At 42.7% G+C, this 9,010-nt stretch overlaps 1 pseudogene; it reads left to right on the top strand.

Annotated features, from left to right (window-relative positions):
• Positions 1 to 4,859: 4,859 nt before the first annotated feature.
• LOC126290870 (5S ribosomal RNA) lies at positions 4,860 to 4,977 on the top strand (annotated as a pseudogene).
• The last annotated feature ends 4,033 nt before the right edge of the window (positions 4,978 to 9,010 follow it).

Genomic DNA, 9,010 nt, shown 5'->3' on the forward strand with positions numbered 1-9,010 from the left:
AATATATGTAGCTTGGAAAGTAGAACTCTAGTTCCCCAATAAACGTTCTGTTACAAGATACAAACATGACAAATTAAAAAGTTAAATTTGTAGCTTGGAAACTAGAACTCTAGTTCCCCAATAAACGTTCTGTTACAAGATACAAACATGAGAAATCAAAAAGTTACATTTTTGTATGTCATTCGTTGTGAGAGAGTACAAGCCAATGATGATGACGATAGCTACACTAGTTCTTGAAAGGATGAGCTCACGTACAGGGATTTGCATTAAAAATGAACTACTACTTGGAAGCTCTTGCTGATAGCCACAGCTGCCAGCAGCAGGACTGGTGAACTGCACCGTAGGCGGGTGGTGCTGTGCAGTAGAAGGCAGCGCGAGTTCCCCCTCCCTCCCACCTTTCCTCCCCCCCCCCTCCGCCCCTCCTGCGGCTTTAGTGGTCGTAAACCGGCGTCCGTGACGCCCCCGCGCTCTGCCGGCGCCACAGGGCTCCAACACCCATCCCGGCTACTGGCTACTCCAGCCTCTCCCAGATTTCTCACGCATCTGTCGGCTCCGTCTTTCTCTAGCGTTCCGTAACTTTCACCGGCCGTGCTGAAGATGCCTCTCGCAATTCGTTTCGAGCGAGCTCTCTCTTACGTCTGGAAAGACCGGTAGAGATTTCTGTGAGTAATGGAGATTAAACCTCTGATCGCATGCGGTCTGGTTACAGAAGTGTCCGTATGGCAAAGCCCTGCCGAAGGAGAGTCGTCCTCAAAACAGTGGATCGTATTTGAGATAGCGAACATTCTGATCAAGTATCTGTATGTCCATCTTTTCACAGATGTTTGCGGAACTCGGCTGTTCGGCACAGGACGTCAAATCAAACATCTCTCAGTCGCCCATTTTCTAAACTTGGGTTATTTGGCTACATCTACATTTACATGGTTACTCTGCAGTTCACACTTAAGTGCCTGGCAGAGAGTTCATCGAACCATTTTCATACTACTTCTCTACCATTCTACTCTCAAATGGCGCGTGAGAAAAACGAACACCTAAATCTTTCCGTACGAGCTCTGATTTCTCTTATTTTATTATGATGATCATTTCCCCCTACGTAGGTGGGTGTCAACAAAATATTTTCGCATTCAGAAGGGAGAGTTGGTGATTGAAATTTCGTAAATAGCAGTACTGGCATTAGTACATTTCTGCTTGCTATAGCAAGTAGAAATCTACTAATAACCAGTACTGCTGGCCCCTTTTTTGATCAGAACCGAGGTGGAATCTTTCAAGTCGGTCAGAGGCTTGAAGATGGTGTAGTAAATCACTGAAACTGGTAGCCAAATAAAGTTTCGAAAATGGACGGCTGAAAGTTAGATAGTTTGACATCCTGTATTCTGATCAACGTTTCCCGTGGTTGTAATAAATAACTCCAGATGAAAATTCGCGTCTTGTTGCATTTTCACGTGGTGGATGTTTCGATAGCATTCCAGATGTATAATCTATAAGGTGATTATAATTAAACTTAGACTACTTGAGCCCGTGTAGACGGTAAAGCGTTAACCATATGTATACCCAACTGCATAGGAATGATGTTGAGACTGAGCGCTGCATGATTTGCGTTGTTAATACTGCTAGTACCATTACTTGCGATTAAGTGCCGGTACTGGTATGGCAATGTAGTATTGAAGCCTTGTGCACAGTCACGTTGACTGCAACTATAATGCACACCGATGATGGTGCCAGCATAACACCTGTACAGTCTCCTTTAAAGATGGGTCTCCTAATTTTTCCCAGGGTTCGATCGTGAGAATTGCGTCATATTTCTTCCAAAGATTCCCATTTACTTTTTCACAGGATTTCTGTTTGCCTTAGTATGACCTCTAGTACTCTGTTACAATGCTGTCAGCTCGCCTCTGCATTCGTTCGATATCTGCGCCCACCTGCATCAAGTTTATGTAGGATGGGAGTAATGAAACTGGCACGGAAAATACACGTTAAGTTAGGCAACCCATTTCGGTTAAAAAAGAGTACTCTACGGCATTGGCCCCATATTTAGCTTGAATACATCGCGAACCCCTAGACCAGAACAAAGTCACAAGCTACTGGAAGAAAAGCGCAGGTGACTTTTGTATATAAGAAAGCTAAAATTACACACCAAGCTTTGAGGGATGAAGCAGTGAAGGCAGCAGAGGATCAAGTAGGAAAAAAGACGAGGGCTAGTAGAAATCCTTGGATAACATGAGAAACATTGAATTTAATTGATGAAAGGAAAAAATATAAAAATGCAGTAAATGAAGCAGGCAAAAAGGAATACAAATGTCTCAAAAATGAGATCGAGAGGAAGTGCAAAATGGCTAAGCAGGGATGACTAGAGGACAAATGTAAGGATGTAGAGGCTTACCTCATTAGGGGTCAGATAGATACTGCCTACAGGGAAAGAGACCTTTGGAGATAAGAGAACCACATGTATGAACATCAAGAGCTCAGATGGAAACCCAGTTCTTAGCAAAGAAGGGAAAGCAGAACGGTGGAAGGAGTATATGGAGGGTCTATACAGGGGCGATGTACTTGACAATATTATGGAAATTGAAGAGGATGTAGATGAAGATGAAATGGGAGATACGATACTGCGTGTAGAGTTTGACAGAGCACTGAGAGACTTGAATCGAAGCAAGGCCCCCGGAGTAGACAACATTCCATTGGAACTACTGACGGCCTTGGGAGAGCCAGTCCTGACAAAACTCTACCATCTGGTGAGCAAGATGTATGAGACAGGCGACATACCCTCAGACTTCGAGAAGAATATAATAATTCCAATCACAAATAAAGGAGGTGTTTACAGAAATCAAAATTATCGAACTATCAGTTTAATAAGCCACAGCTGCAAAATACTAACACGAATTTTTTACAGAGAAATGGAAAAACTAATAGAAGCCGACCTCGGGGAAGATCAGTTTGGATCCGTAGAAATATCGGAACACGTGAGGCAATACTGACCCCACGACTTACCTTAGAAGCTAGATTAAGGAAAGGTAAACGCACGTTTCTAGCATTTGTAGACTTAGAGGAAGCTTTTGACAATGTTGACTGGAATATTCTCTTTCAAACTCTGAAGGTGGCTGGGGTAAAATACAGGGAGCGAAAAGCTATTTACAATTTGTACAGAAATCAGATTGCGGTAATAAGAGTCGATGTACATGAAAGGGAAGCAGTGGTTGGGAAGGTAGTGGGACAGGGTTGTAGTCTCTCCCCGATGGTATTCAATCTGTATATTGAGCAAGCAGTGAAGGAAACAAAAAAAAAAAAAAAAATTCGGAGTAGGTATTAAAATCCTCGGAGAAGAAATAAAAACTTTGAGGTTCGCCGATGACATTGTACTTCTGTCAAAGACAGCAAAGGACTTGGAAGAGCAGTTGAACGGAATGGATAGTGTCTTGAAAGGAGAATATAAAATGAACATCAACAAAAGCAAAACGAGGAAAATGGAATGTAAGTCGGGTTATGCTGAGGGAATTAGATTAGGAAATGAGACATTTAAAGTAGTGATGGAGTTTTGCTATTTGGGGAGCAAAATAACTGATGATAGTCGACGTAGAGAGGATATAAAATGTAGAATGGAAATGGCAAGGAAAGCATTTCTGAAGAAGAGAAATTTGTTAACATCAAGTATAGATTTAACTGACAGGAAGTCATTTCTGAAAGTATTTGTATGGAGTGTAGCCATGTATGGAAGTGAAACACGGATGATAAATATTTTGGACAAGAAGAGAGTAGAATCTTTCGAAATGTGGTGCTACAGAAGATTATATGGGTAGATCACATAACTAATGAGGAAGTGTTGAATAGGATTGGGGAGAAGAGAAGTTTGTGGCACAACTTGGGTAGAAGAAGGGATCGGTTGGTAGGACATGTTCTGAGGCATCAAGGGATCCCCAGTTTAGTATTGGAGGGCAGTGTGGAGGGTAAAAATCGTAGAGGGAGACCAAGAGACGAATACACTAAGCATACTCAGAAGGATGTAGGTTGCAGTAGGTACTGGGAGATGAAGAAGCTTGCACAGGATAGAGTAGCATGGAGAGCTGCATCAAACCAGTCTCAGGACTGAAGACCACAACAACAACAACATCTTTGACATCTGTTTGCTGCATATTTCTTCAACACAGTCTCAGTTTGAATATAATAAATTTCCTTGAGACAGAAAACCTTACGCCTACGAATCAAAACTGATATAGGAAGAATCACTTGTACGGAATCAGCTTGCTCTTTTCTAACACGATATCGTGCCATGGATGAAAGGCAACAGGCAGGTTCCACATTCCCAGGCATTCGGAAAGCGTTTGACACGGTGCCCTATTGCAGACTTTTAACGAAAGTACAAGCTTATGAACCGGGTTCGAAGACCTTTTAAGTTACAGAAGTCTGTACGTTGTCGTTGACGGTGAATGTTCACCAGAGGCAACGCAGCCGCCAGGAGTGCCTCAGTGAAACTTGATCGGACCGTTCTTATTCTGTGCATGCACAAGTAATCTGACGGACCGGGTCAGCAGCAATACGTGACTTTTTGCTGATGGTGTGGTGTACTAGAAAGTGTCATTGTGTTACTGTGGTAGGGTAAAAGCTGACAGACTAAATTTCTAGTCGGCGTGAAGAATTTCACCTATCTCTAAAAGTAGAAAAATGTAAGTTAGTGCACATGAGTAAGAAACACGCTCCTGTAATGTTCGAATACAGCATTAAGAGTGTTGCTTGTTACATTCACGTCGATTAAGTATCTATGCGTACGTTGCACAACGATGTGGAACGGAACGAGCACGTAAGGATATTATAAGGGAGGGCGGATGGTCGATTAAGTTTATTGGGCGACTTTTAAGATAGTGCAAGGCAACGGCCTTGCCGCAGTGGATACACCGGTTCCCGTGAGATCACCGAAGTTAAACGCTGTCAGGCGTGGTCGGCACTTGGATGGGTTACCATCCAGGCCGCCATGTGCTGTTGCCATTTTTCGGGGTGCACTCAGCCTCGTATTGCCTCGACCCTCGACCGAATAGTGGCGGCTTCGGTCAAGAATACCATCATAACGACCGGGAGAGCGGTGTGCTGACCCCACGCCCCTCCTATCCGCAGCCACCCCTGAGGATTACACGGCGGTCGGATGGTCCTGGTAGGCCACTCCTGGCCTGAAGACGGAGTGCTTTTTTTTAGGATAGTGTAGTTCATACATAAAGGATACATGGTACAGAACACTAGCGTAACCCAAAAAATGGTTCAAATGGCTCTAAGCACTATGGGACTTAACATCGGAGGTCAGCACTCCCCTAGACTTAGAACTACTTAAACCTAATTAACCTAAGAACATAACACACATCCATGCCCGAGGCAGGATTCGAACCTGCGGCCGTAGCAGCAGCGATGTTCCGGACTAAAGCGCCTAGAAGCGCTCGGCCACAACAGCTGGCAGCGTAACCCATTTTTAAATGTTGCTCTTTGTGTTTGGGAACCCTAGCAGGTAAGATTAAAGCAAGATATCGAAGCTATTCAGAAGAGAGCTGCTAGATTCGTTACTGGTACGTGTTACGGAGATGCTTCGCGAACTTAAATGAAAATTACTGGACGATAGACAACGTCCTTTTCGAGTAACGCTGTTGAGTAAATTTAGAGAAGCAGCATATGATGCTGACTGCAAAGCGATCCTTTTGTTCTGAACGTACCCTTCGCGTAAGAACCACGAAGGCGAGGTAAGAGAAATAAGGGCATATGGAGGCATATGGACAGTCGTTTTCCAAACGCTCTGTTTGCAAGTGGAACACAAAATTAAATAACTAGCAGTGGCGCAGTGTAGCATACGCCACCCACCACGCAATGGTTTGCAAAGTACTGTATATATGTAGACGCAGATGTAGAAATCATCTGCACCAGGTTCAGATCTTAAGATGCATTAAATATTTTTCGGACCAATATTGCTCATACTGTAACTATTGAATGCCACCTTCCATATAGCCTTAGAAGCTATTTTTTATCTTTTTCTTAATTTTTAACATTCTCCAAAAGCACCACATCTTAAATCCTTCCAGTATCTTGCTCCCAAAATTTCCGTTGGTCTACGTTTTACATCAAGACAATGCTGCGCTCAAAAATTTTCGTTTCCTTACCAACATTTACTTGTGTCTCCAGTGGTTTAGGTGCAGGGTCTTTGATTAATAATCAAAACGTCGCCGGTGCGGGTAAGGAACCCGCCACCACTTAAATTTTGATTAATAATCAGCAATGGCGGCCGCAGACTTCCGGCATAAGAAGTCAGCCTCGTTCTGCCAACAGCCTTGTCAAAGGGTGCGGAGCAGCGCACAGAGGTTCAGGGCACACTCTTGTTCTTGGGGTGGAAAACTGTCCCTGAAGCGGAACAATCAGCAATGATCAACGGCATGAGGATGCAGAAGGCAATGGAAACTACTGCGTTAAAAACACATAACGTGCATCCACAGGACATGTGGCTTGTATTTGAAGAAGTGTCAGAATGATCTCTCCATTGGTATAATTTTCCGGAATAGCCCCCATTCGGATCTCAGGGAGGGGACTGCCAAGACGGAGGCGAGCATGAGAAAAAGAATGAAGAACCAACGGAAGTATATGAGTCGGGGCCTGGAATGTCAGAAGCCTGAACGTGGTAGGGAAGCTAGAAAATCTGAAAAGGGAAATGAAAAGGCCAAAGTTAGATGTCGTAGGGGTCAGTGAAGTGAAATGGAAAGAAGACAAGGATTTCTCATCAGATGAGTATAGGGTAATATCAACAACAGAAAATGGTATAACCGGAGCAGGGTTCGTTATGAAGAGGAAGGTAGGCCAGGTAGATTCACTGATAGCGTTGCTTTTATCAAACCAACACCGGCAACGATAGATTAGGTATACATGCCGACATCGAAATGTGAAGTTGAGGAAATAGAGAAAATACATTAGGATACTGAAAGGGTAATACAGTATGTAAAGGGAGATGAAAATCTAATAGTCATGGGGGATTGGAAGGCAGTTGTGGGGAAAGGAGTAAAAGAAATGGTTACAAGAGTACATGGGCTTGGGATAAGGAATAAGAATGGAGAAAGACTGAGTTGTGCAACAAATTTCAGCCAGTAGGGGTGAATACTCTGTCCAGGAATCACAAGAGGACATATACTTGGAAAAAACCGGGTGATCGGGAATATTTCAGTTACATTACATCACGGTCAGACAGAGATTCCGAAATCAGATACTGCATTCTAAGGTGTACCAAGGAGCAGATACAGACTCAGATCGTAATGTAGTAGTGATGAAGAGTAGGCTGAAGTTTAAGAGATTAGTCAGACAGAATCAATATGTAAAGCAGAGGTCTACTGAAGTACTAAGGAATGACGATATACGATTTAATTTCTGTAAGGCTATAGATACAGCGATAAGGAATAGCTTAATAGGCAGTACGAGTTGAAGAGAAAAGGACATCTCGAAAGAGGGCAATCAAAGAAGTCGAGGAGAAAAACATAGCTACAAATAAGGCAACTGCGAAGAAACCGTGGGTAGCAGAGGAAATACTCCACTTGATCGATGGAAGAAGGAAGTACAACAATATTCAGGAATACAGAAATAAGTCTCTGAAAATTAAATAAACAGTACGCGGATGGAAGCTAAGGCGAAATGTCTGCATGAAAAATGTGAAGAAATCGAAAGATAAACGGTTGTCAAAAGGCCTGGCGCAGCTTTTAGCAAAGTTAAAACAACCTTCGGTGAAATTAAAAGCAAGGGTGGTAACATTAAGAGTGCAACGGTAATTCCACTGTTAAACGCAGAAGAGAGAGCGGGTAGGTGGAAAGAGTACATTGAAGGTCTCTACAAGGAGAAGGATTGGTCTGATGTAATAGAAGAAGAAACAGCAGTCGATTTAGAAGAGATAGGCGATCCAGTATTAGAATCAGAATTTAAAAACCTTTGGAGGACTTGAAATTAAATGAGGAACAAGCGATAGACAACATTTCATCAGAATTTTTAATATTCTTTCCTCTTTAACTCGTACTGTCTACAGAGTCTACAAAACGACTATTCGCAATGGTGTGTAGAATGTATGAGTCTGCCGACATACCGTCTGACTTTCGAAAAAATATCATCCACACAATTCCGAAGACTACAAGAGCTGACAAGTGCAACAATTATCGGCCAATCAGATTAATAGCTCATGCATCCAGGTCGCTGACAAGAATAATATACCGCAGAACTGAAAAGAAAATTGAGGATGTCTTATATGACGATCAAGTTGGCTTTAGGAAAGATAAAGGCACTAGAGAGGCAGTTCTGACGTTGCCCTTGATAATGGAAGCAAGAGGAAAGAAAAATCAAGAGACATTCGTAGGATTTGTCGACCTGAAAAAAAGCGTTCGACAGTGTGAAATGGTGCAAGATGTTAGAACTCCTGAGAAAAATAGGGGTAAGCTATAGGGGGAGACAGGTAATATGCGATATGTACAGTAGCCAAGAGGGAATAATAGGAGTGGACCACCAAGACCGAAGTGCTCGGATTAAAACGGGTGTGAGACAGGGATGTAGTCTTTCGCCACTACTGTTCATTCTGTACATCGAAGAAGGAATGCTGAAAAATAAAGAAACAGTCAGAGGTGGGATTAAATTTCAAGATGAAAGGATGTCAATGATACTATTCGCAGATGACATTGCTTTCCTGAGTGAAAGTGAGGAAGTATTAGATGATCTGCTGAATGGAATGAAGAGAGCAATAGAATATGGATTGAGAGAAAATCGAAAAAAACTAAAGTAATGAAAAGTAGCAGAAATAAGAACAACCAGAAACTTAATATCAGGATTTATGGTCATTAAGTAGAAGAAATTAAGGTTCAAATGGCTTTAAGCACTATGGGACTTAACATTTGAGGTTATCAGTTCCCTAGACTTAGAAATAATTAAATCTAACTAACCTAAGGACATCACACACATACCCGAGGCAGGATTCGAACCTGCGACGGTAACAGCAGCACGGTTCCGAACTGAAGCCATAGCGATC

The sequence above is a fragment of the Schistocerca gregaria genome, chromosome 1 (genome assembly GCF_023897955.1).
Source record: "Schistocerca gregaria isolate iqSchGreg1 chromosome 1, iqSchGreg1.2, whole genome shotgun sequence".
NCBI classification, from domain to species: domain Eukaryota; kingdom Metazoa; phylum Arthropoda; class Insecta; order Orthoptera; family Acrididae; genus Schistocerca; species Schistocerca gregaria.